Source organism: Geotrypetes seraphini, chromosome 9, assembly GCF_902459505.1.
Source record: "Geotrypetes seraphini chromosome 9, aGeoSer1.1, whole genome shotgun sequence".
NCBI classification, from domain to species: domain Eukaryota; kingdom Metazoa; phylum Chordata; class Amphibia; order Gymnophiona; family Dermophiidae; genus Geotrypetes; species Geotrypetes seraphini.
In genome coordinates, this window is record NC_047092.1 from 166746786 (window position 1) to 166773984 (window position 27199).

Sequence of the window (27199 nt, forward strand, 5' to 3'; positions counted from 1 at the left end):
ACCACTGCGCCACTCTAGAAATCAAAATGCAGTAAAAGTGAGCCAAGTATAGGACAATCAAGCCATTGTGACATCACTGATGAGGCTGGCTCTTAGGCATTGGTGGAATGAGGCATTATGATGTCACAATACTAGCTCTGGTTATCAGAGGCTGAAGCTTTTCACACTAATTATTCAGTTTTCTATACCATTCTCACAGGGGAGCTGAGAACGGTTTATAAGAATTTATTCAGGAACCCAAGCATTTTTCCTTATCTGTCCTGACGGGCTCACAATCTATCTAATGTACCTGGGGCAGCGTGGGTTTGAACCCACAACCTCAGGGTGCTGAGGCTGTAGCTTTTAACCACTGCACCACACTCTTCCCCTTAACAGGAAGAATTTTACATCTAAATCTGTTTACTGTCTTATTTGTAGTAAATTTAGTAGTATTGGTAATGCATTTAGTAATTTATTAAACATATATATTGTAGCAGCTGCAACTTCTACCCATGCAGCTTCACTAATTACCCTGGCTAATTACAGCTGGGATGCAGAAATGAAAACTGTGTGCAACATTAGAATTGGAGAAATTAAAAACGGCACCATTTTATGGGCGTATTATGTTCTATTGGGGACCGCATTTCATACTGAGGCATCAACTAATTAAAAACATCAGGATAGTTCCTGAATAAACCATTAAAGCTAAAGGTTACTTTCACACTTGAGTGGTATATGTCAAAACACTCTTCTCTTTGTGGCCCCAGTGGCAAATACATGCAATGAATAAAGTAAATCCTCTTGAAATCCAGCCACTGTCAAGTAAAAAATTCTCTCCCTCTTAGTTTCTTCTTTAAGGCATTCCATTTTATTGCGCGTGAACAGCCTGTAAGGTGGTGAAAGGAATTAGAATTGCCTTCTTCAGTTTGAGCTGCCATGCTATCCTACTGCAAAGAAGAGTTATGCATTTAATACCATAAATTATATTTTTTTAAGATACGATACTGTCACATAACATTACACTCGCCAACACTCATTTTGGTGCCTCAAATGTTAGACCTGTTTCTGGGTATATTTGACCTGCTGATTCCAAAAATGGTTCCCGTTTTCTCCTATCAGCTCTAGGTATTGAGATGCAGAACATATGGCATATACCACCCTTCACTCTGCTTGCTCATTAAAAATCAGGATATTTTAATATAGTATTTAAATTAATTTATTTTATGCATGAAGGAAGCATATTAAAATTAAAAGAAAAAAATGTATAACATGAAAATCTACTTATTTCATACCAAAAAGCACACATTTATGATACAAATTTTCCAGTCATTCGACACACAAGAAGCTCCTTTTGTAAGACTTCTTAGAGTGGGATCTGTCAGGACAATCCAGCATAAGCCATCATGTGTGCATCCTATCTTCCTTGCTATCTGGCTTCCATTTTTTTAATGTCTTGGTGAAATCTTTCACCTTACTCTTCGCTTAAGTCACCAAGGTTCTCTGGAAAGTGATCTAAGTGTCTGTGCAGATAATGGACTTTAACACTCATATTATAGCCAAGCCTGTTGAAATGAAAGAGCATAGCCTCTACTAATTGTGTATAGTTGTTTGCCTTCTTGTTGCCAAGAAAATTTTTCACAACACGAGCAAATGAAGACCAGGCATATGATTTGATTTTATTCATTGATGCTATGAAATGTGGGTTATGTTTTTCTATGGTAAGTCAAAGTAGCATAAGCTTATTATGACATCCCGATTCTGCAGAAGAGATCTTTTAAATTGCGGTAAAAATAAATTAATAAATTCTACCATATCTAAGAAACTAGAGCTGATGTGGTCTTTCCAATACAATTTTCTGAATCGGTGCCCCAAATAACCCCAGGTATAGGACAAAAAACCCAAGACACCGAGACATTTTTTTTGTTGTTGTTGGCCTGTGTTATCATTGTCTTGCATGCCATCTCCTCTGTAGCGGGAGTTCAGTTTCTTTGGTCTTTCTAAAATACAAATGTGAAATAGATATTTTAAGGACTGAAGAACTACCAGAACTACAAATAGCAAATTGTTTTGCCAAATATTCAGTGCTATTTAGCTGGCCTGGAGCCATTCACATAAAAGGCCCAGGTCCACATCTCACTATGAAGGTAAACCTTCCAAAACCTACTGAACCCAACTCTACACCACAACAGCCCTTATTCCTGCAGGTAGGACCCATATATGTTCCAGTAGTTTTGGGTGGGTTTTGGTGGGCTCGCTTATTCCAAAGGAAACAGAAAAGGCAGCCTGCGGTGCTCAGTGTCTTTACTCACAATCAAGACTTGACATGTACATGTTTCAGCCGTACGGCTTGCATCAGGAGTCTGATTCTCAATCTGGAACAATGTGTTGCAACTGTCTTCTCATACAACACATTGTTCGACATTGAGAATCAGACTCCCGTGTTGAGTCTTGATTGCGAATAAAGATATTGAGCACAGCAGGTCGCATTTTCTGTTTCCTTTGTTCTACCGTGATGAGGTAACATCTCCTGTTTGGGCGCATGGGCTCACATAGTCCACCATTAGTATAGTAGTTAGAGTAGGATTTGGGCCTGAGTCCCTATCTTTACAGTTGACTGCACCACACATTAGACTACTCTAGGAACCTGATCATTGCTCTACTGCGGGGATCTCAAAGTCCCTCCTTGAGGGCCGCAATCCAGTCGGGTTTTCAGAATTTCCCCAATGAATATGCATTGAAAGCAGTGCATGCACATAGATCTCATGCATATTCATTGGGGAAATCCTGAAAACCCAACTGGACTGCGGACCTCAAAGAGGGACTTTGAGACCCCTGTTCTATATCATTTGAAGCTATTATACGGACAGGTATGTACTTCATTCACATCTTGGGGGGGGGGGGGAGGAGGGTGAAAGGGGGCCAGTGTGTGTGGAGGGGAGAGGCCCATAGGTCTAGGCTCAGTCATCCAAATTCTGACCTGGACCTATTCCTTAATGTTTGATTATGGCAGAAAAACATCCAGGTCATAAGCCTGCCCTAGACCAGGGGTAGGCAATTCCTGTCCTCGAGAGCCGGAGCCAGGTCAAGTTTTCAGGATATCCACAATGACTATGTATGAGATGGATTTGCATGCACTGCCTCCTTGAGATGCAAATATATCTCATGCATATTTATTGTGGATATCCTGAAAACCTGACCTGGCTCCGGCTCTCGTGGACCAGAATTGCCTACCCCTGCCCTAGACCAACCCATATCATGCCCCTAACACACCTCCTTGAGATTTAGGGCTCCTTTTACAAAGGCGCGTTAGCGGTTTAACGTGCGTAATAGCGCACGCTAAACCACCAGACGCGCTAGCTATTACCGCCTCCTCTTGAGCAGGCAGTAGTTTTTGGCTAGCGCGCCTTTGTAAAAGGAGCCCTTAGAGAAATTACTGTTCAACAGCATAGACATCCGTCTAGAAATTAGGTTTTGAAAATAGCGAATTGGAAGAGTTTGTTGAGAAAAATGCTCATCTGTCCCTTTATGACACTTTTTTGGACGTTTTTCTCTTTTAAAAATGAGCTCCAGGGTCTCCTAAACAACAAATTTTCTGAATCCCCATGACAGATGAACATCAGCTGGATCCCCAGACACTGGAAACACAGCATGTAAATTTTGGATCTTACATATTAATTATATGCCCCCTTCCCTTTCCCCGTACCTTTTAAACTTCTCCGGTGAGAGCAGCATAACCATATCGGTGTTGGCTCGCCCTTTGACCTCATTTCCTAGGCGCAGGTCCCGGAAGTGATGTCAGAGAAAGCACCGATGCTGACACGGGCAGCAACCTTGTGCCAGGTAAATTAAAAAAAAGGTACAAGGGAAGGTAAGGGGCATGTGTGCATGGCAAGGAGAGGAGCGGGGAAGAGGGGTGGAGAGGGGGAGGGGTACTGCATCCTTAGGAAGACCGCACCTGGCGTGGACCGCCCCCCCCCCCTTAATACGCTACTGGCTGGATAGGCCCCCAAAGATTGGTTTGAGAATTAGGGCTAGATTCACTAAGCAAACCGATCGTGTACCAAGTGGTTTGCGACCCCTTTGCAACCCAATTTTCCTCCGACTTGATTCACTGTGTACCGATCATCCTCCGATCCAATCCCGATCCATGCATGCAAATGAGGGGAAACGGCATGCAAAGCGGGAAGGACACGATTCACTAAACTTTCTTCTGGCACACCGACTGGCTGGCCGATCAAAAAACAAGCGACTGGTGGGGACCAGTCACTTGTGCTAAAACCCTGCTCTCTGCTTGACTCTCCTGCTCTTGGCACCCTGCCCCGATCTCCTGCTCCCTGCCCCGATCTCCTGCTCTCTGCCCCGATTTCTTGCTCTGGCCGCCCTGCTCTCTCCTAGTCTCTGCCGCCCTTTCCCGCAGTGCGAGCCTGTGGTTTTAACCCGCAGGCTAAAAGCGGGGCTGCACTGCAGGGAAGGGTGGCAGAGAGCAGGAGAGTCGGTGCGGCAAAACCCAGCGTCCCTGCAAGTTTCCCAAGTGCCCGTGCGAGGCCTGTTGTGAGCTCCTTACTCCTTTTCTGCCATTTAAAGCATCTGAAGCACTTTTATGGGTCGTGAATGAGTGCTGGCAACCCCTTTGCCGGGGCTCAATGCTAACCCGGCTAAACACTGTCCTAGCTTTCGTATTCATTGCACTCGTCCCTCACTCCCTCCCCCCCCCCCACCGGGGCAACTCCAGAGTGCATGTGCAGACCATCTACAGGAAAAGCAGATGTTCTGCGCATGTGTCAGAATCGCTCACTAGCGATCCATGTGGTTGGTGGGGGGCGTTCCTCCAATCGCCCCCATTTGCATGCTGAGCCTTGGTGAATGGGTAGGCCTGCCGCGGATCGGGCACGGAGAGGCAGATTTTCACAAGAACTACTCGACCACATCTCAAACACTCTCAACCAGATAGAACTCTGGATGCTTTCATTCAGACTGAAATTAAACCCAGACAAAACAAAATTTTTTCTAGCCTCCCCCAAAGATAAAATTAAGGAAACCACAATTCAACTAAAAGGAAAGACCTTCCCCCTTGATCCGACCATAAAAATTCTGGGAGTCACGCTGGACAAAAACTTATCTCTAGATAACCATACCGACCTCATAATTAGGAAAAGCTTCTCGGTACTTTGGAAACTTCGCACCATAAAAAAACACTTCTATGACAATGCATTCCGCCTACTTGTACAATCCTCCATCCTCAGCATCCTCGACTACTGCAATATCATCTACCTTAACGCCACTAAGAAAACTACCAAGAGACTAAAAACAGTCCAAAATACCGCGGTGCGCCTCATCTTTGGCCTAAAGAAATGGGAACATGTCACCCCTTTCTATCACCAACTACACTGGCTACCATTTGAATCTAGAATTCTCTTTAAATTTGCATGCTTCTGCTACAAATCGGTTAACGGCTCCTCCCCAAGTTACATAAACACACACTTTAACCTCTACTGCAGCAACAGGACATCATGGAGAACTCAATTGTTCGCCTTCCCTTCGCCTAAACACTGCCCTCTCAAAAGATTCCTGGATAAAACTTTTGCCTTCCAAGCAGCCAAGTCGAACCCATGGCTAGCACAGATGATACTCGAGGCCCCCACTTACCTATCATTCAGAAAACTACTAAAAACGTACCTTTTCAGCAAACACGACCCTTAACAACCCATTCACCCCACAGGACACTTACCCCACCGCTGCCCCCTTCCTCCTTCACCAGTCCCTCCCTCCCCCACTCTCTACCTCCCCTACCTAGCTCGGTCAAACCTGCAATTTCTGTAATATTGATGTAAACCTGCCCTCTGTGCAGACAGTTAAGAATCGCTGTAACTTCACGGCTGACTGCGGCAAATCACTGTAATTTATCGTAATTCGGCCTGCAATTTTCTGTCAAAAATTCTTCTAATTATGCTGTAAATCTGCTTCTAATTTTGTAAACCTACTTCTAATTTTGTTGTAAATCTGCTATTCAATGCAGATCATTTGCTAATTGATGTAAACCGCCTAGAACTCACTGGGTATGGCGGTATATAAGAATAAAGAATAATAATAATAATAATAATTAATAAATCTAGCCCTTAGGGCTCCTTTTAGTAAGGTGCACTAGCATTTTTAGCGCGCGCTGAAGATTGCCGCTACATGAAAAATCTAATGCCAGCTTTATGGAGGCGTTTGTGTGTAGCACGCACGGCAATATAGTGTGTGCTAAGTGCACGCTAAAACCACTAGTGCACCTTAGTAAAAGGAGCCCCTAGGGTCTAAAAAGCAGTAGTATTGCACATGGATTGGGAAAAGTACCACATGCTGCGTTAAGCGATAATGAAAGATTATTGAAAAGACTCTAGTGAATGAAAGAAACGTGGAATAGATTTTGAGTATCAGAACAGGATGTTTCATAAATTATTCTTATTTTAATTAACTTCATAAAGTTCACAAAAATCTCTGATGTGATCATGAAACGCTTCACAAATGTGATGGAGAATTTGGTCTGCTTTTCTTCAGATCTCCTCTACTGAAAAGACATACGATGATAGATGGGAAGAATATGAACTAAACCATGGAAGGCCTTCCATCGTCATGTTTTTAAAAGCTCCATTTAAAATTATATTTGGACAATTTCCATCAGCCTAATTGTAAGACTGCACCCATCTGGAACTAATTTGAAAATCAAAAGGTTAATGACCGCAAAAGATGACTCGTTCTGATTATAGAGAATATTTATAAGTATGGTCTCTATGTAGGTTTCCATTTAAATGCTGTTTTCACTTGTCTGGTACTGACTACAGCAATTATGTTTTAACTTTTTGCATTGTTAACATATAATTAACATAACAAAAATCTTGCTATACTCACAGCATTTTGAAGATTGCTGTTTACAAAAATCTGCAATTTCTATTCAACCCAACAATAGGCATTTCTGAATATAATTCCAAAATATGATGCATCTGTGATACTGTAAGCTACTGCTTTAATGAGCCTCAGACTTTTTTCAATCCCTTGGAAAATTCATTAGCAATAGTTTACAACATGATTATTTTGTTTATACATATGCAATAGTTTTATGCTTTATAACTTTTCTTCACCATTCATTATACGTAAATCACGTGGAGAGCAAGAAGGTACAGAATATACTTTTAGCTCCTTTATAAAATACCAGGAAATGGACAGGCAGTAATAGTGGCTAGATTGAAGATTTAGACATAGGGACACTGGATCATCTGTTGTTCTATTGTCCTTTGATACTCAGCTTCCGGAAGTCAATATGGGGACAGATTAATCTCCTACTAGATTCAACAATCACTTTGACGTATGAGGCAATCATCTGTGGAACATTGCTGCATATTAAGCCTACTATGGATCGTTACAAATGCAGACTCTTCCTTATTATGACAGGGATGGCGATGCAAATGATAACATGCAATTGGAAAAATTGCGACTGCCTCAATTTCTCGTTTTTTTAAAATTAATTCTTTATTCATTTTCAAAAATACATTACGTGTTAAATATATTCATTCATATTAACAATAAATATATCACTTACAAACAATCATTGATATATTTCATAAATTCTTATCCCTTCCCCTTTCCCATCCCTCCCTCCCATATATTCCATTATCATATAAAACATATAATAATAAACTTCCCCCCTCCCTATACCTTAAGTTGATAAATATAAGGGAAACAAATTCAAATTAATCTTTACAATACTTTGTCAATGGTTTCCACACATCCTGAAACTTCTTAAAATATCCCCGTTGTAATGCAATAAACCTTTCCATTTTATAGATATGGCATAAAGAATTCCACCAGAAGTTGTAATTTAATCTCCTCCAATCCTTCCAATTATATGTAATTTGCTGAATGGCAACACCAGTCATTATAAGTAGTAATTTATTGTTATTCGCAGAAATCTTACTTTTTGCTCTCATTTCCATACCAAATATCACAGTATCATAGGATAATGCCACTGGATTATCCTATATGGAGATTCAACTTTTCGTTTTGGTGGGCCAGTTTATGTTTAGGTTATAAATACAAAAAGATGAATGCGGATATTTTGGGGCATAGCAAAGTATTTAAATTGGTGTGGGGCCCGTTGACATCCTTTGTTAATTTGACATAATTGGTTTTATTTAATTTTCTGTTTATTTTTATACATATCCAAGACGGGTGGGTGGGTGGGGTGATATTGTTTTGGTTTATTTTTTTTATTGAACTGCTGGAAGGAAGGGGAGGGATATTTTTCTTCTATAACGGTATTGATGGAATTTAAGTACTTATGTTGTTTATTAATGTTTGTATAGTTCATGGCACTTGGTATTAGTTTTGAAAATTAATAAAGATTTTACAAAAAAAAAAAAAAAAGAAGATGCAGAATTTACACACATCCATGCATTTTTTTAAAAAAACTATCCCTGGATTCTACATATTGCATCCAAATTTCTGTGTCCAACTGTGTGTGTGCATCGTATACTTATGAAATTAATTTTTTAAAAATAAAATAAAATTCTGTGGTCTGTTATCAGTGGGATCTTGTAATGGACACTGTGGTCTGTTATCAGTGGAGCTAAACTAGCAAAGGCATGATTGGCCTTGAAACAACCATCGTGTGAAACATGTTGGCCCCAATGTCCCTGAAAGGAAGACCACATAAAGCTAAGTGCTTCTAATATATAAAGAACGCTATGGGCGGTTTAAAGTATTTAAAATATTTATTTTAAAAACTATAATATGATCCAGGAGGAAGTGGTACTTAAATCCTGGGACAATGAAAATAATTGAGTCCTAGGTGGTACTTCTGAGGATCTGGCGAGAATACACTTATTGTGAGGAATACGAGGGATATGTGCCAACGGAATCACTTTTGAGGAGCTTGGTGGTGTTGATCCTCACAGGTACATCGTAAGGGTCCAGTTGCTGTTTGATTAATTTAATTCTGATGTGACATATGTAGACAGACTAGGAGGACATTACGATCCAGATGGGTGTCTGAATGGATCTATTATTTTGGGCTGAAAAGGTCTAAAAATTGAAATGTATTGTGTTTAACATGTTGAGATTAAAACTGTGCTCTTGTGATGTCATAAATGTGGTTTGCTTGTAGAATTATTTGGCTGTGATGATGAACGATCGTACGCAAATGACCCACTTTGGAAATGGAACTCACCTCGCGCTTGAATTTGTAAAGACAAGTAATTAAACCCAAATCCTCTGTGGGCAGTCTGGCAATTACTCCCTGAAAGAGTATTGGCGTGCTAGACCCTAACGCCAGCATTGAGTTGGCATTAGTTCTAGCCGTGTAGCGTGCGGTAATTTCCTGCGTGCACTAAAAACACTAGCGCACCTTAATAAAAGGGGCCCTTAGTTAGGTTCACAGGGCACGTACTGCCGATCTACAGTTTGGCCGGAAACATCTGTCAGAAACTGTGAGAGACAAACATAATTCATCATTCTGTTAAGAAAATTACATTCAGTAAAAACCTGATGGGAAAAGTGAGACTTCCGTTTTATAAGGTAATTCATTCTTTAAAGTTTTCTGTGGTTTTTGCATAGCACGTATCAAATACTTAGTCAATAATAAGTGCTGTTTTGACTTCCATCCAAAAAGATTATTATTTTCTGACCATGGTTTACGTTCCCAGGTCTAATGTCATAGACAAAAATAACTTGGACAGTTTCTCTTTGGAGTTAAATAAACCTAGATCTTAAACCTAGGGCTAGATTCACTAACAACAGCGACTCCATCGCTGTTGGCTGATTCTCTGGCCGATTTTCCAACTTCGATCGACTCACTATTAAGTTTGCATGCAAAATGATTTGCACGGAGGTACGAATCATTTGCATGCAAACCCACTGACATGCGCAGAGCCCTGACAGTAGTGACAGGGGAAACAGCCTCCTGTCACTGCTGTCAGGGCTTCTGCTTTTTTTTAATGGAACAGATGTTCTGTGTGACTTAAACACGCACAATCTGTTCCATTAAAAAAGCTGCCCCCCCACGCTAGCACCCCTGAACCACCACCCCCCTCCCCAAACCCCCATAAAATGGCAGGAAGGATGCCCACTCCCTCTTGCCCAGAAATATCTCCCTTCAAAGAAAAAGGCAGGCGGGATTCCCAGTCCCTCCTGCCACCAGAGGCCCCCCTTCCCTCCCCGCCCTGCCCTGACCCTTAACATTGGGATCAGGAGGTACCCAAAACACCTCCTGCTCCTCTTTTCTTCCGATGACACGGGGAGGGTCCTAAGGCCCTGATTGGTTCAGATGCCTCAGGCTCCTCCATTGGGAGGGGCCTGAGGCATCTGAGCCAATCAGAGACTTCCTTAGGAAGGAGCCTAAGGAAGTCCCTGATTGGCCATTTGTTTGTCGGGGGGGGGGGCACATTTGTCAGGGCTCATTGTGGGAGTGCCGGCTGTGGGGGATTAATTTTTTTTTTTATGGGACAGATAGTTTGTGTGTGTAATACATGCAAAATATTTGTGCCATAAAAAAAAAAGATTTTAAAAAAAAAAACCCCAGCAGACCTGTCGGTTACCGACAAGTCTATAACAATCGGGTTTTTGAATCAGTAAAACCCGATGCTAAATAGCCAAGTGATGTAAGTGAATCTTGCAACTCACATTATATGATGTATGTTAGCGCTTCTGGGTTTGCATTACAGCTGATTCCGCAATACAACCTCAGAGTAATGCATTTCACTGAACTCAAATGATTCATAGCCATCCTTAACTAGTTCCAAATGCTTTTTTCTAAGACTACATATTGAAATATATTTAAATTGAACTTTTTGCATAGAATAAATCTTTAAAAAAAAAACTTGAGCTGGCCTTCTTTGGAAGCATAAATAAAGGATGAAATTGCATTTAAATTTATTTCAAAGATTAAAAGTTCAATAGCATAGTTGTATTAAAAAAAAAAAAACTAAAAAACCCCATCTAGTACCCAATATCTTGCATTGAGGCCGATCTTTGAAGTCTGAATTAATAACAGTCAGACAGTGGCCCTGTCACAATTAGAGATGGGCAAAAGAGATGAATGTACCCTTTTAATAAAGTGTGGTTGCGATTAGTATGTGAATTAGCATGTTCTACTAGAGCTCAATTCTACATACAGTCATGTGAAAAAATTAGGACACCCCATGAAATATTCAGTTCTTTCATAAGAAATGTTTGCATATCGATGAAAAATCTTTTTTTTTTTTAATTTATCTCTGGAAAAGAAAATGATGTAATTGCAGGTAAACAAAAAAAAATGTCCTTGATTTACTCATGAAACAAACAATATCTACAAAAATGTGTATTCTAACTGAGGAACAAATTAGGACACCCCCATATATCCTCCCACTTAAAGTGGCTCAAATCACACACAGGTGTATCACATCAGGTGCACATGATTAGAACATCGTTACTCAGCATTTGGACGGACATTTAGTTTGGTGTGCTCATGACTGCTGCAGTGAGAGTGAACACCTTGGTAAGATCAAAAGAACTGTCTGAGGCTTTCTGAAAGAAGATTGTAGCAGCTTATAAGTTTGATAAGGGATTTAAAAAGATCTCAAAATAATTTAACATTAGCCATTCCACAGTCTGGAAAATAGTGTACAAGTGGAGGACTTTCCAAACAATTGCCAGCATGCCTAGGTCTGGCTGTCTAAGCAAGTTGACCCCCAGAGCAGACCGTAAGATGCTAACAGAAGTCTCCAGAAACCCAAAAATGTCATCACGGGACCTACAGCAGGCTCTTGTACTGTTGACGCGAAAGTCCATGCCTCTACAATCAAAAAGAGACTGCACAAATTTAACTTGCATGGGAGGTGTGCAAGGAGGAAACCTTCGCTCTCTAAGAGAAACATCAAGGCCAGACTGAAGTTTGTATGAACTCCATGTAAAATGTTCAAATTTTGTCTTTGTGAAAATCGCAATTTAGACCTTTTTTTTTTTTTTTAGCAGATGGATGTGTTTTGACCATTTTGAGACGCCTATCTAAACTAAACTAAACTAAACTAAACCTTAGGTTTATATACCGCATCATCTCCACAATCGTAGAGCTCGGCACAGTTTACAGGAGTTGAGAGAGAAAGGAACTCCATGAAGGTTAAAGGGTATAGAGAAAGGGTGATTGGGGGGCTTACGATACCAAAGATGGGGTAAGTATTACATTTTTGAAAACAGCCAGGTTTCCAGATGTTTGCTGAAGAGTTGGAGAGAGCTCAGGGTCCAGAGGGGGGAGGTAAGGTTGTTCCAGAGCTCAGTGAGTCTGAAGGGGAGGGAAGTCCCTAGTTTTCCTGCGTGGGAAATGCCTTTTAATGAAGGAGAGGATAATTTAAGTTTGTGAGTGGGTCTGGTGGTATTAAGATTTAAGGAGTTACAGGAGAGTGGGATGAAGGGAGGGAGGATGCCATGGAGGATTTTGAAAGTTAGACAGGCGCATTTAAAGTGGACCCTGGCGATAGTCGGAAGCCAGTGGAGCTTGGACAGGAGCAGTGAGACATGGTCGAATTTACTTTTTGCAAAGATGAGCTTGGCCGCGGCATTCTGGATCCGCTGAAGTCTATGAAGGCTTTTCTTGGTAAGGCTTAGGTAGATTGAGTTGCAGTAGTCCAATCTGGACAGGATGATAGATTGGACGAGAACAGTAAAGTGATTTTGATGGAAATAGGATCTTACTTTCCTCAGCATGTGAAGGCTGAAATAGCATTTTTTTGCCAAGGAATTGAGGTGGTCGTTGAAAGACAAAGTGGAGTCGATGATGATGCCCAGAACATTGCCTATCTGCTTCAAAAATGAAAACAGATACAAGCAATTCGCCCATCTTGTTTGCCCCGGTAGTGCTGACCTCAAGAAAGAAAATTCTTAATAGAAAACTTATATTTAATTAATAAAAAATGAATTGATTTTGTGTTTTTTAAAAATGAACTGACCGAATGCAAGTCAAGTAAAAAATATTTAATGTTTGAAACAAGTTGATGCAGTGAACTCTGACTGAATCCCTAGCATTTACATCTAAAAAAATGCCAGAGTATTTATTTGGAAAACTTGCATAGCCACAGAGGCATCATTTACTCAGCAGGAGCAAAGCACATCAAATTATTTGCATCAGTAACCCTTTTGGTTTAAAGATTACTGAAGAAAACAATTAACTAATGGCATGTTAACTTGAACTTTTGTCAACACAGAGCAGAAACCTTTTGAATAAATCAGCTTTATGGTGCAGTGTGCAGACTCTGGAGGAAGTTTAGCTCAAGTTTAGCCCAAATTCTATTAAATCAGCACCTATGTTAAGGTGCCTCTTTCACACAGAGAAACATGATGGCAGATAAAAGCCAAATGGCCCATCCAGTCTGCCCATCCGCAGCATCCACTATCTCCTCCTCTCCCTATTGGCTAAGGTTCTTAACATTTGCATCTCCTCTTCCTATAAGCTAAGGCTTTTATACCTGCATTGTGATGTCATAGAACTTTATGGTTATAGAAACTTTGTAACATGATGGCAGATAAAGGCCAAATGGCCCATCCAGTCTGCCCATTTGCAGCATCCACTATCTCCTCCTCTTCCTAGGAGACCCCGCGTGCCTGCCCCATTATTTCTTGAATTCAGACACAGTTCTTTGTCTCCACCACCTCTACTGAGAGACTATTCCAAACTTCTACCACCCTGTCTGTAAAAAACGTATTTCCTTAGATTACTCCTGATCCTATCACCTCTTAACTTGATCCTGTGCCTTCTCACTCTAGAGTTTCCTTTCAACTGAAAGAGAATTGTCTCATGTGTATTTGTTTCACATAGATATTTAAATGTCTCTATCATATCTCCCCTCTCCTGCCTTTCCTCCAAAGTATACATGTTGAGATCTTTGAGTCTGTCCCCTTATGGTGTAGAGTAGACCACCAACTATTTTAGTAATCTTCCTCTGGATCAACTCCATCCTGTTTATATCTTTTTGGAGTTGTGGTCTCCAGAATTGTATACAATATTCTAAAGGATCCTTTTATGAAGCAGTGATAGAACATTTTACCATGGGCTGCTCCATTGCTCATTCAATTCCTATGAGTGTTAGAGCATTTACCTCACCGGCCTTTGGTAAAACGCTCTACCTCAGCTTCATAAAAGGAGCCCTAAATGAGGTATACTTACCTGTGAAAGTACCATCAGGTCACCTAAATGCTATTCTGCAATGATGCACATAACTTTCTTAGCATGTAAATGAAAGGAAGCATACAGTAGGCGGAGCATAGTTAAAGCATGGGTGAGCTTCTGCTAATGCATGTAACTTATAGCAGTGGTTCCCAACCCTGTCCTGGAGGAACACCAGGCTAATCGGGTTTTCAGGATAGCCCTAATGAATATGCATGGAGCAGATTTGCATGCCTCTCACTTCCATTATATGCAAATCTCTCTCATGTATATCCTCCAGGACAGGGTTGGGAACCATTGACTTATAGAATGCTGTAAATTATGCATATCCTTGTTGCATTTATGTAGGGTTGCCAGATTTCCTCTTCGAGAAAAGAAGATGCCTGGCTCCGCCCCATTACGCCCCGTTCCACCTCCGGCTCTGCCCTGTTCCTCCCCCCCCCAGCCCCGACTCCACACAAACCTCCCCAAGCTCGAAGGCCACATTTGGAAGCCTTCGTGCATGCACGGAATTAGATGCAAGGACATCCCACGCATGTGTGCATGCATATCAAGTTTCAAGTTTAATAAAAAAATTTGTTATACCACTAAATCAAACTTCAAGGCAGTTTACAAAGAAAAAAAAGGGAGACGTAAGACTATACTTAATCAAATGAACAGGATACAGATAGTAACAGGACACAGTAATCTACAGACAGGACCAAAACGAAAGGATAAGGGGATGAACTACGATATTTATAGCATGTTCAAAGACTTCCAGATACAGCCTCCAGGCTCAGGATTTCCAAAACCCGGACAAACTGCTGGGTTTTGGAAATCCCTCCAGGTGCCTGGACAGCCCTCAAAAAGAGGACATGTCCGGGTTTCCCCGGATGTATGGCAACCCTACATTTATGCATCTCAAGTTATGCCAGGTCCTTGGCTGCTTTAACTGTGGATGCCTAAGTGTTAGGTATGTGAATTCCAGGTTACGTTCATACTCTGTAACAGAATCTAGCAGCTCAAATATTCTGTTATAGCAGGGGTCTCAAAGTCCCTCCTTGAGGGCCGCAATCCAGTCGGGTTTTCAGGATTTCCCCAATGAATATGCATGAGATCTATGTGCATGCACTGCTTTCAATGCATATTCATTGGGGAAATCCTGAAAACCTGACTGGATTGCGGTCCTCAAGGAGGGACTTTGAGATCCCTGTGTTATAGGATATGTTCTCACCTCGTATCCTCAGGGTTTAAATTGATGCACTATAAGAAGAAGAGAGTGCATTCTTTTGAAAGAGTGATCCCTCTGTGCAAATGCTGCACACTCTTTTGAAAAGAAAAAAAAAGGTAATGTAGATGCCCTCTATAACTACACCTAATGCGCAATATTATTTTTATGTGCAATAACTATGGGGCCTTTTCACTAAGATGCAGTAAGCTCTAAAGTAAAATATATGGTTTCAAAATTATGATTTGATTATTACATATTCTCTTTATTGATTATTATATATTTTCAGGTTGCCATGTTCTCATTAACAACAACATGGTAGCCTGTGACTTATTCTTATGTTTTATTATTCACTAGTATTTTAGCCCGTTACATTAACGGGTGCTAGAATATATGTCTGTCTGTCTTTCTTTATTTCTGTGTCTCTGTCCCTCCCGCTGTCTTTGTTTCTCTCTGTCTCTCTCCCTGGCCCCCTTTGTCTGTCTGTCTTTCTGTGTCTCTTCCTGCCCCTGTGTCTTTCTTCTTTTCTTTCTGTCTCCCTTCCTTCCGCTGTTTGTCTTTCTCTCCCCCCCCACTTCCCTGTGCAGCAGCCACAGCAGCATTCCCTCCCCCTCCATGTCCCTGTGCAGCAGCATTTCCCCCCACCCTACTTCCCTGTACAGCAGCATTTCGATCCCCCCCCCACTTCCCTTCCCACCCCACAGCGACACCTGCAGGGCACGCAGAGCTAACACAACCTGGAGGTGCCCGTGTACTGGACAGCTCTAGCTCAAGCAGGACTCATCTTACCATGGAAGTATGCCAACACTCTAAATTTTTACAGATGCTCAAAAAGAACTGTGGTCATTGCTGAATGCATCCTGCTATATGATCGTTGCTCATAAAAATTCCAAGATATTACTGAATTTGCAAAGTGATTTCACTTTTTATCTAGGCAAAAAGAAAACAAAACAATTTTGCTCTCTCATAGGTCTAGTTCCCTCCCCCCCACACCACTTCCCTGTGCTGCAGCAGTGTTTCCCCTAGCCCCCCCCCTTCCCTTCCTGCTGTCCCGACAAACCTGCCTCCAGCAGCGTGTACAGCACTCTACATACGCTGCTTTGGGGCCTTCTACTGCCCTGATTTACTCTGGCACGTCCCTGATGACATCATCAGAGACACGGCAGAGCAAATCAGGGCAGTAGAAGGCCCCGAAGCAGCATGTGTAGAGTGCTGCACACGCTGCTGGAATCACAGGGTTGTAGTAGGGACCGCGGCATCCCTTCGTGACTGGAGTGTTTTGGCGTTTCCCTTCCCGCCCCGCGATGTGTTGCCGTGGCTCCTCTTGATCCCCGCCAGCATCGGAAGCCTTCTCCGATACTGGTGCGGCTCGTGAGAGGAGCCGACACGGAGAGCAGGGAGTCCAGCACTGGCGGCCAGTCCTGCCGGCGAGTGTAGGTAGGTGCTGGGAAGAAGGCTGGGGACTTGCGCATGCGCACTCCTGCAGCCACAGACCTACAGATCATGGAAGCACGCAGATAGGAGTGCGCATGCGCGGCTAGAGTTTTATTATATAGGATATTATTATAACATATCATTCATATGTTTTATGATTTGTATTTATTGAACAGTTTTCAATCTGCCCCTGACACAGCTCTTAAGAAGGTGAAATATGGCCATGTCAGGCTTTTAGGCCCTGATTCTTTATAAAGTTGCGTAAAGTTAGGCGCCTAGCCGATTTACACCCCCAACACACACACACACACACACTTTTACAAAACCGTAGTGTGGTTTCTAGCACCGGCCGTGGCAGTAACAGCTGTTACGCTCGTAGGAATTCTATGAGCATCGGAGCTGTTACCACAGTGTTTGGCACTAAAAAACGTGTTACATTTTTATAAAAGGTGGGGCGAGGGGGTTAGGTACCTAACTATTTTTTTTTTTAAATGGCTTAAACAGCACCGATAATTGAAAGTGCCATTAACATCAATTTAAAAAAATTAATTAGCCAGTACGGATCTATCTCAGCAGGCACATGCCACTTTGATGTAGGTGTCTACAACAAGGTGCCTACCAGCAAGTAGGCATGGATAGAGGTGGATTCAGGACAGATTTTAGGTATCGTTTAACTTAGGCACGCCCATTTAGGTCAAGAAAACCCTGACCTAAATGGCAGTGTGCATAGACGGCGGAACAGGGGAGGCCACGGGGGCCAGGGCCTCCCCCCCAATTTTTGGTCACCGACTGTTGTCGGATCTCCCTCATGTCTCATAGTGTTATGAATTTAAATCTCTGGACAGCTGCCACGCAGCGTCAATCAAAAGGCCTGCCCGCGGAACCTTTCCTTCTACTTCCGTGGGCAGGCCTGCTCGTGGACGCTGTGTGGCGGATGCCCGAAGATTCAAAACAATAGCGCCGGGAGGAGGTGAGTGGGGGACTTGGGAGCTGCCGAGAGGTTGTGCACAAGGTGGAGCTCCTGGGCCCCCCTCTCCCCCCCCAAACAAAACAGTGTTCTGCTGCCTATGGCAGTAAGCCTAAAGATTCAGTTAAACTACAATATATAAGGACTATCGATCCCTATACATATAGGCCCAATTCACTCTGCAATTTCTAAGATCATATGATCCTCAGCGAGGCCACCTCCCCACTCAATATATGTTCATAGTAGGCGGCTTTACACCTCCACTCGTCATTGGATCCTTATATTCAATTTGCTTTTATATTCTTTCATGCTTTTTATAGATAAACTTTTATTCTTTTTTACTTAAATAATTTATAGGCTAAAATAAGTTTACTTAGCTTTAGTCAGCTCAATTTCTGGTCTCAGTTCACAGAATGGGGAAGAACCGACATGTTTCACCCATGTGTTCTAAAACGGTTTTTTCAAGGCTATCATTCCCCATAAACTTTCACTCCATTCCGAACAGACCAATTTCCTCTCCAGAAAATCTTTGGGAAGCAGAGCTGAGATTGTGATGTCATAATGCCTCATTCCACCAATAAGAGCCAGTGATGTCACAATGGCTTCATTGTCCTGTACTCCCCTCTGTCCTCCAACCCAGCCAGCAGATTCCCCTTAACTGTATCCATGACATCCTGTTTGTCTGTCTTGCCTGTTTAGATTGTAAGCTCTTTCAAGCAGGGACTGTTTTCTGCTTCTTTGTGACTCTGTGCAGCGCTGCGTACGTCTGGTAGCGCTAAAGAAATAATTAATAGTAGTAGTAAACAACGGTCTATGTCACACATTGTTTTTGGTACAGCAACTTCTGTTAAATAAAAACATTACGGTATGTCCTCGTCCACCTTATTCACCAGATCTGATATGTGTGACTTATGACTCTTTCCCAAAGTCAAAATGACCTTGAAAGGTAAACATTTTGAATCGATTCGGGACATCAAGGCAGCCATGACAGCGCAACTAAAAACACTCACGCAAGAGGACTTCCACAGCTGCTTCAGAAAGTGGTAAGAACAATGGGGTAAGTGTGTTCAAAGCGAGGGGAAGTATTTTGAGGGGGGATTAATGTCAATGTGTCTTTTACTGTAATAATCTAATATAATAAAGCCCTAAGCGCACATGTGCACTCCCACCTGCGTGCTCCCGTTTTCCGTGCGCTGTAGGGACCCGCAGGTAGGAGTGCGCATGCACATGGCGGCGCGGAGCCTGTCGGCTGCGGCAGCTCTTGCAGTCTGAAGGATGTGAACTGGCCAGGGCGACGTCAGCGGGGGCGGGAACAAACTTTAATTCCTGCCTCCCAGGCTTCTCCTCCTGCTCCGGCTGAGCCCATGTAAAAAAACCAAAAAACCCCAGAGCTCGCTTCGGGTCCGGCAAGGGCTGCGGGTCCTGAAACCTTCCGATTCAAGCAGCGTCTGCAGCACTCTACACATGCTGCTTCGGGGCCTTCTACTGCCCTGATTTGCTGAGCAGTAGAAGGCCCCGAAGCAGCAGTGTGTAGAGTGCTGCAGACGCTGTTGGAATCGGAAGGTTTGTCGGGACCGCGGGAAGGGAAAGGGGAGGGGCGGTAAGGGTCTAAGGGAGCCGGCTAGACCGCGGGAAGGGAAAGGGGGGGTAGGGGAAACGCTGCTGCTGCACAGAGAAGTGGTATGGGGGGAGGGAAATGGAGGGGGAGGGAATGCTGCTGTGGCTGCTGCACAGGGAAGTGGTGGGAGAGAAATGCTGCTGCATAGGAGGCAGGGAGAGAGACAGATAGAAAGAAAAAAGAAAAACAGGGGCAGGGAGAGACACAGAAAGACAGACAGACAAAGGGGGCCAGAGAGAGAAATAGACAGCAGGAGGGAGAGAGAGACAGAAATAAAGACACATAGATATATATTCTAGCACCCGTTAATGTAATGGGCTAAAATACTAGTTTTTTAATAAAAATTTAAACATTCACCATATTATTTTTCACACCTTAAACAAAGATAATGCTTTTTGCAACTACAACAGTACCTGCCCATAAAGAGTTTAATTAATTCGAACAGCCTCACCTAACGGCACCTATGAGTTAGGCATCATTTATAGAATCAGGCCCTAATCGTTTTTATGCTTTTAAGACTATGGTTCCTTGTGCAACGGAGGGTTAAGCGACTTGCCTAGGGTCACAAGGGGCAACACCAGGATTGAAGCCAAAACCTCAGGGTGCTTTGACAGCAGCTCTAACCACTAGGGTCATGCACTTGAGTATAGGAACGGCGTAGTATAGGAAAAGAAGTACTTCTGTGTACGAAAAAGTTGTAGAACTTGGTGGTGATCTTATCTAATAATGTTAAGGTGGTCAAACAGGTAGAAAAAGTGACAGTCAAAGCCAGAAGGATACTGGGTCATGCAGAGAGAGGAATGTCCAGCAGGATAAGATCGATGATAGTATCCTTGTGTAAGTCTCTGATGAGGCTCTATTTAGAATATTGTGTGCAATTATGAAGACCATAAGAACATCAGAACATAAGAAGTTGCCTCCACTGGGTCAGACCAGAGGTCCATCTCGCCCAGCGGTCCGCTCCCGCGGCGGCCCATCAGGTCTATGACCTGTGAAGTGGTTTCTGACCCTTTCTATGACCTACCTCTAGTTCTATCTGTACTCCTCAATCCCCTTATCCTCCAGGAACCTATCCAAACCTTCCTTGAACCCCTGTAAAGTGCTCTGGCCTATCGCATCTTCCGGAAGCGCGTTCCATGTGTCCACCACCCTCTGGGTAAAAAAGAACTTCCTAGCATTTGTTCTAAACCTGTCCCCCTTTTAATTTCTCCGAATGACTCCTAGTGGTTGTGGGCCCCCACAGTTTGAAGAATCTGTCCTTATTCACCTTCCTCAATGCCCTTTAGGATTTTGAAGGTTTCTATCATGTCCCCTCTAAGTCTTCAGAAAGATATAAACAGGATGGAGTAGGTCCAGAGGGTGTCTACAAAATTATTCAGTGATCTCTGTCATAAAGAGTAAGGGAACAAAATTATAGACTTCAATGTGTACACTCTGGAAGAAAGATGGGATATGATAGAGATGTTTAAATATCTCTGTGGAATTAATGCATAGGAGGTGAGCTTTTTCAAATGAAGGAAAAGTCTGGAATTAATGGGTACATGATGAAGTTAAGAGGTTGCAAGCTCAGGAATAATCTAAGGAAATACTATTTTACTAAAAGGATGGTGGATGCATGTCATAACCTTCCAGTAGAGGTGGTGGAAACGAAGACTTTATCTGAATTCAAGAAAGTGTGGGGCAGGCATGTAGGATTGCTTAGGGAAAGGAAGAGAGAGTGGATGCTATGGATGGGCAGATTGGATGGTCCATTTGGCCTTTATCAGCCATCGAGTTTCTATGTTTAGATAGATTTTTTTAAAATTCAATTAATAGTTAAGTTCTGGAATTCGATGCCAGGTCAAGTGATATAAACAGTTAAGGTAGATGTGTTTTAAAAAGATTTAGACAAATTCCTGGAGGAAAGATCCACAAACTATTATTAAGATAGCCCCAGTTTATCTCTTAGGGTAAGTAACATACAATCTTGGTATTTATTTTATTTATTTATTCACTCTTCTATACCGTTCTCCCAGGGGAGCTCAGAATGGTTTACTCAAGCATTTTTCCCTGTCTGTCCCGGTGGGCTCACAATCTATCTAACGTACCTGGGGCAATGGGGGGATTAAGTGACTTGCCCAGGGTCACAAGGAGCAGCGTGGGTTTGAACCCACAACCTCAGGGTGCTGAGCCTGTAGCTTAAACCACTGCACCTCATACTCCCCACTGGTACTTTTTGGGATTCCTCCAGGTACTTGTAACCTGACTTGGTCACTGTTAGACTGGGCTAGATGGACCTGGCTAACAACCTGTCTTTTTTTTTTTTTTGGCCCGGTGGATTTTTCCTGCTCCTTTAGACTTTTGGTACAATCACAACCATCCCTTCTTTGAACTATAGTGCTATGAGCCTTCATTTGATCCAAGGAGTTTTCTTCTGTTTTAAATTAGGAATGGGCAGTCATTAACAATGATAAAAGAAATGCCAACAATATTTCCTCTGTTGTTTCTTGTAGCTGGCTTGTGAGCATGGGTTTGTCAGTTTCACGAGTCTGCCTGCCATTGTTTAGCCTGCCAGAGCATGGTGGGCTGAATAGCGGCCTTGGTTGAATCTGCTGCCCTCAAGATCAGGGATATGTCCCTCCTCAATCCAGGCCTCTTTGCTCAGTGGCTGAGATATCCCACTGCAATTCTATCACCCATCACTCTTTAGGTCCGCCCCCCCTCAAGATCTACCTAAATATCCCTAGTGGTCTAATGGGATCTTTTGGTGATAAGTGGTGTCCATTCATTCTTGCCCATGGCCATACTAAATCCAGTATGGTGGCTATGACCATAGACTCACTTTCTAGTAGAGGTCACTGTTGCACCATGAGACTATGGTGAGAGATCAAGGCTACAATATTGGATTGAGTATTGCTTCTACCCCCAACAGACTCCATTAGACCACCTGAGATATTCAGGTAGGCCCATAGGAACTCTGGAAAGGTAGAGGTTCTTCAGGAAGGGGAAAGACTGTCTGCTTTGGAGCGGCTCATGGGGAGTGTGCACTGAAATGTTTTTGCGTTGTCTCCCATGATAATAGAGGGGAACACCCAACCAAAACGAATCTCCTCAGAAATGACTCAAAAGAAACATTTTATGGCTTCTCATCCCTATTTTAAAATCACTCTTCCAGTTTACTTGGCCCAGTCCATACAACGAGAGTCCTTAATTGGAACAAGGGCTGAATCTGAAACTCTCCAATTGTCAAGTTTGAGTCTGACTACTGGGTATCACCATTGCGTGATGACTGGGACTCCCTTTACCTAGGAACTGTGAACACAGTCCCCACAGCATCCCCAGTCCTGTTTGGTCTAGGGCAGTGTTTCTCAACTTGGTCCTGGCCAGTCAGATTTTAAGGATATCCACAATGAATATGCAGAAACTCGATTTGCATACACTGCCTCCATTATATACAAATGTCTTTCATGAATATTCATTGTGGATATCCTGAAAACCTGACTGGCCAGGGGGTACTCCAGGACCGAGTTGAGAAACACTAGTCTAGGACAGTGGCATTCAACCCAGTCCTCAGGGACCACCTGGCCAGTCGGGGTTTTCAAAAGTCTGTCATCCATATTCATTGTGGATATCTTGAAAACCCAACTGGCCAGGTAGTCCCTGAGGACTGGGTTGAATACCACTGGTCTAGGGCAGGGGTAGGCAATTCTGGACCTCGAGAGCCACAGACAGGTCATATTTTCAGGATTTCCACAATAAATATTCATGAGATAGATTTGCATCTCAAGGAGGCAGTGCATGCAAATCCATCTCATACATATTCATTGTGGATATCCTGAAAACCTGACCTGCCTGTGGCTCTCGAGGACCGGAATTGCCTACCCCTGGTCCAGGGAACAGAAACCCTGATCTGATAATCAAACCCAGGTTTTTCATATAGCAGCACAAAACACTGCCACTGGATTTATTTTTTATTTTTTTTTTCCTTTTTTCCTAACCTTTGCAATTGCATATACTGCTGAGTTCAACAGATTCCAGACACTTTTTTTTTAAACTATAACATAGACTACTTAGATGCCAACTATATATCATAACAAGAGTCTATTACTATTGATCTCTGCATTTGCGATATTTATCTCGGTGCAGATTGATGAAGCCTCGTATATTAGATATAAACCTGAACATTATCTAGAACCATGTAAAGGAAGGTAACTATTGAAATTCACTTACGCATCTTTTTCATTTCTAAAATTGTAAATTTGAAGAATAATGTTTCTACAAGCATAGATTGTTTTAATATATTAAACCATTTCAGTGCCATTAGCCGTCATCTCATGCTCAGCCATATTAATTATTTAAGCATAAAAAGTAGCTAGCAATACACATAGGTATCCAATAACCATATCAAATATTAATATGTTCTTATAGTTACTTGCTTCTGCAATGAAAACAGGAATATGAAATAAATATATATCAATGTTGACAATTTATTCTTCCATTCTTCAGCTGAGTCTTGACTCCAAATTTACAAGATCTGATATTTGTTTTTTATTTCAAAGATATCTAATTTTCTCATTGTATAAATGCCAAGTTGTATACCAAAAAAACAACAACATTGAGCTATTTCTTAATTATTTATCACTTTTCTTCTGCTCTCTTTTATGCCTGAAGATGAATCAAACTTGTGTTATTAAAGAATGAATCGGAAAAAAAAAAGTTTTTGTACATTACTTCAGAGCATGTCACGTATGCAAAGAGTGAGACACCTCAGTGAGGACGTAACCATGGTTTGATTGGCCTCTTCCATTCAATATTTTGGGCTCCTTTTACTAAGCTGCGATAGCGTTTTTAGCCCACGCAGGATTTTAGCGTGCGCTAAACCTGTGCTACGCGGCTAGAACTAACGCCAGCTCAATGCTGGCGTTAGCATCCCGCGCGCGCGCTAAAACCGCTATCGCAGCTCAGTAAAAGGAGCCCTTTGTTTTCCGTACGTGAATAACCCGTCAACCCCTACGTTTACTGACGCGTCGCGCGGGTTTTAGCGCCGGCAACTGCTCCGACGCGCCTAGAATTCCTACGGGCGTCGGAGCAGTTACTGCCACTGCCGGCGCTAAAACCTGTGCCACGCATTAGTCAAAGAGGGGGGGGACATTCCCTGGAGCATCTGACAAAGTGCACGACCCTCCACTTCTCGAATCTAAAACACTATACGCTCCGTCCTATGTCTGACCGCGCCATATTATCTCACGCAGTGTTCTTCCACAGTCTGCCCTGCTGTTCTCTCTCTTTGTCCTATTATGTCTATGCGCCGTATTTACCATATTGGATCTGCCGCACTGTCTGCCATGCTTCGGTCTCTCAGGCCATGTTTGCTGTTCCGTGTCTTCTATGCTGTGTTTCATCGTGCATGCTTGCCTTACCAATGTCATGCTTTGCTACCCATGCTTTGTAATAGTAGACTCACCAGGTTGATTCTCACCATGCCATGTTTGTCATGTTGTGCATTGCCATGCTTTGTTGACTATGTTTTGCCATCCCTGTTAGACAACGCTTGCCATGCTACCTCCTAACATACTATGTCTGAGAGTGTGGTGCATGGATTGGAGCTGCGGCCTTGGTACCCTGAGGTTCTGGGTTCTGACATGCACTGCTCCTTGTGACCCTGGGCAGGTCACTTGGTCTCCCAATGCACCAGGCATATTAGATAGATTGTGAGCCCACCGGGACACACAGGGAAAAATGTTTGAGTACCTGAATAAATTCATGTCAACTGTTTTGAGCTCCCCTGGGAGAACGGTATAGAAAACTTTGTTTCAGGTGACTTGAATTGTTAGTCTGAGTCTTTCTGGACCCCTTGTAGGGATTTCTTAAAAAGCCATGTTTTTAGATTTATATGAGTGGTGTCTAGCTTAAGGGCTCTTTTACCAAACAGTGGCAAAAAAGTAGCCTTAGCACACCATTTTGTAAGTCATTCCCTTCACACTAAGGTCATTGTTATCACTGGGGTAAAATGGCCAATTTTTACATACAGTGTTGCCCCGGGACTCAATCATTCACAGTCTGCTCCGACCGCCTCTTCCTGGAGTAAAGTCGGGCTACACCAATCAGGAGCTGCATGTCAAAGCAGCTCCTGATTGGTGTAGCCCAACTTCACTACAGGAAGAGGCGGTCGGAGCAGACCGCGAGTGATTTTCTTCACCTGCCTGCGCTCCGGCTGCCCTCTCCTGCCTCCCCTGCCTTTTGACAAGTGAAAACTGCATTTGCATTTAAAAAAAAAAAAATTGTGGGGGTTCCTGGAACGGAACCCCCGTGAATTTAGGGGGAGTACTGTATTCTGTATTAGTTGCCGTAAGCCAATTTTCCCATTAGCCATCTATTTTGTGGAAAGCAGGGAACATGCTAGACCTGTGCTAATAGCTTAATATGTGGCAAAGTCCTCGTGCCAACTGATTAATACAGAACCCACCCACTCTCTGCCCCCAGCCCCATTCCTAGAGCTAAAAAACAAATTTTATTTTTTCGAGCTTGGGTAGTTCATGCCTCTTATGGTAAGCCCCCCTTTTTTTTTTTTTGCTGTGCTAAGCACATGGTAATGCGTATTGCAGTTTTGTATTAAGCCACCATAAAGACCAAAGATCCTTCCCCTATCTGGCTCACACGATAAAAAATAATCCCCAAAATGTTGTGCATCTCGGGGGGGGGGGTGGAGATAAATTATTTTCCCCAAATAATGTTGAGTATCTTCACAGCATGACCCCATCATATAAAACCTACTGTATATCACACCTGAACAAGGACACATTAAAACGGAAACATGGTAAGAAAAGGTGGTAAGGATATTCACTGGCCGTACATTTTTCAAGATCAAGGACAGTTTTATTTGAGACATTGCTAACCGTGGAGAAATGCAAAGTAATGCATTTAGGTAGTAAGAATAAGGAATACGAGTATAGAATGTCAGGCGCAACTCTGGGTAAGAGCGAACAAGAAAAGGACCTGGGTGTACTGATAGATAGGACCCTGAAGCCGTCGGCACAATGCGCGGCAGCGGCAAAGAAAGCAAACAGAATGTTAGGCATGATAAAGAAAGGAATCACGAGTAGATCGGAGAAAGTCATAATACCGCTTTATAGAGCAATGGTCAGACCACACTTGGAATACTGTGTCCAACATTGGTCTCCCAACCTAAAGAAGGATATAAAACTGTTAGAGAGGGTGCAGAGACGAGCAACGAAGTTAATAAGAGGTATGGAGAACTTGGAATATGAGGAACGACTCAAGAAACTAGGACTGTTCTCCCTTGAGAAGAGAAGGCTGCGAGGGGACATGATCGAGACGTTCAAAATGCTGAAAGGCATCGATAAAATAGAGCAGGAAAATAAATTATTTACATTGTCCAATGCGACACGGACAAGAGGACATGGTTTGAAGCTAAGGGGGGACAAGTCCAGGACAAATGTCAGGAAGTTCTGTTTTACGCAGCGAGTGGTAGACGCCTGGAATGCTCTCCCAAAGGAGGTTATCAAGGAATCCACTGTGCTGGGATTCAAAGGCAAATTAAATGCACATCTCCTTATGAGAGGCATAGAGGGATATGGGTGACTAAAACTACATCAGGTGTATACCTGACTGGGCCTCCGCGTGTGCGGATCGCCGGACTTGATGGACCATGGGTCTGATCCGGAGATGGCAGTTCTTATGTTCTTATGTTTACATAGTTATGGAACTGTAGGGGACAGTAGAAAACGTAAGCTGAGACCCCATGATTGTCTCTATTTGACCATGTACAATTAATCTAAAAAAAATCTAGGGGAAAGGGGAAGGCAAGGACATGCACAGACAGAC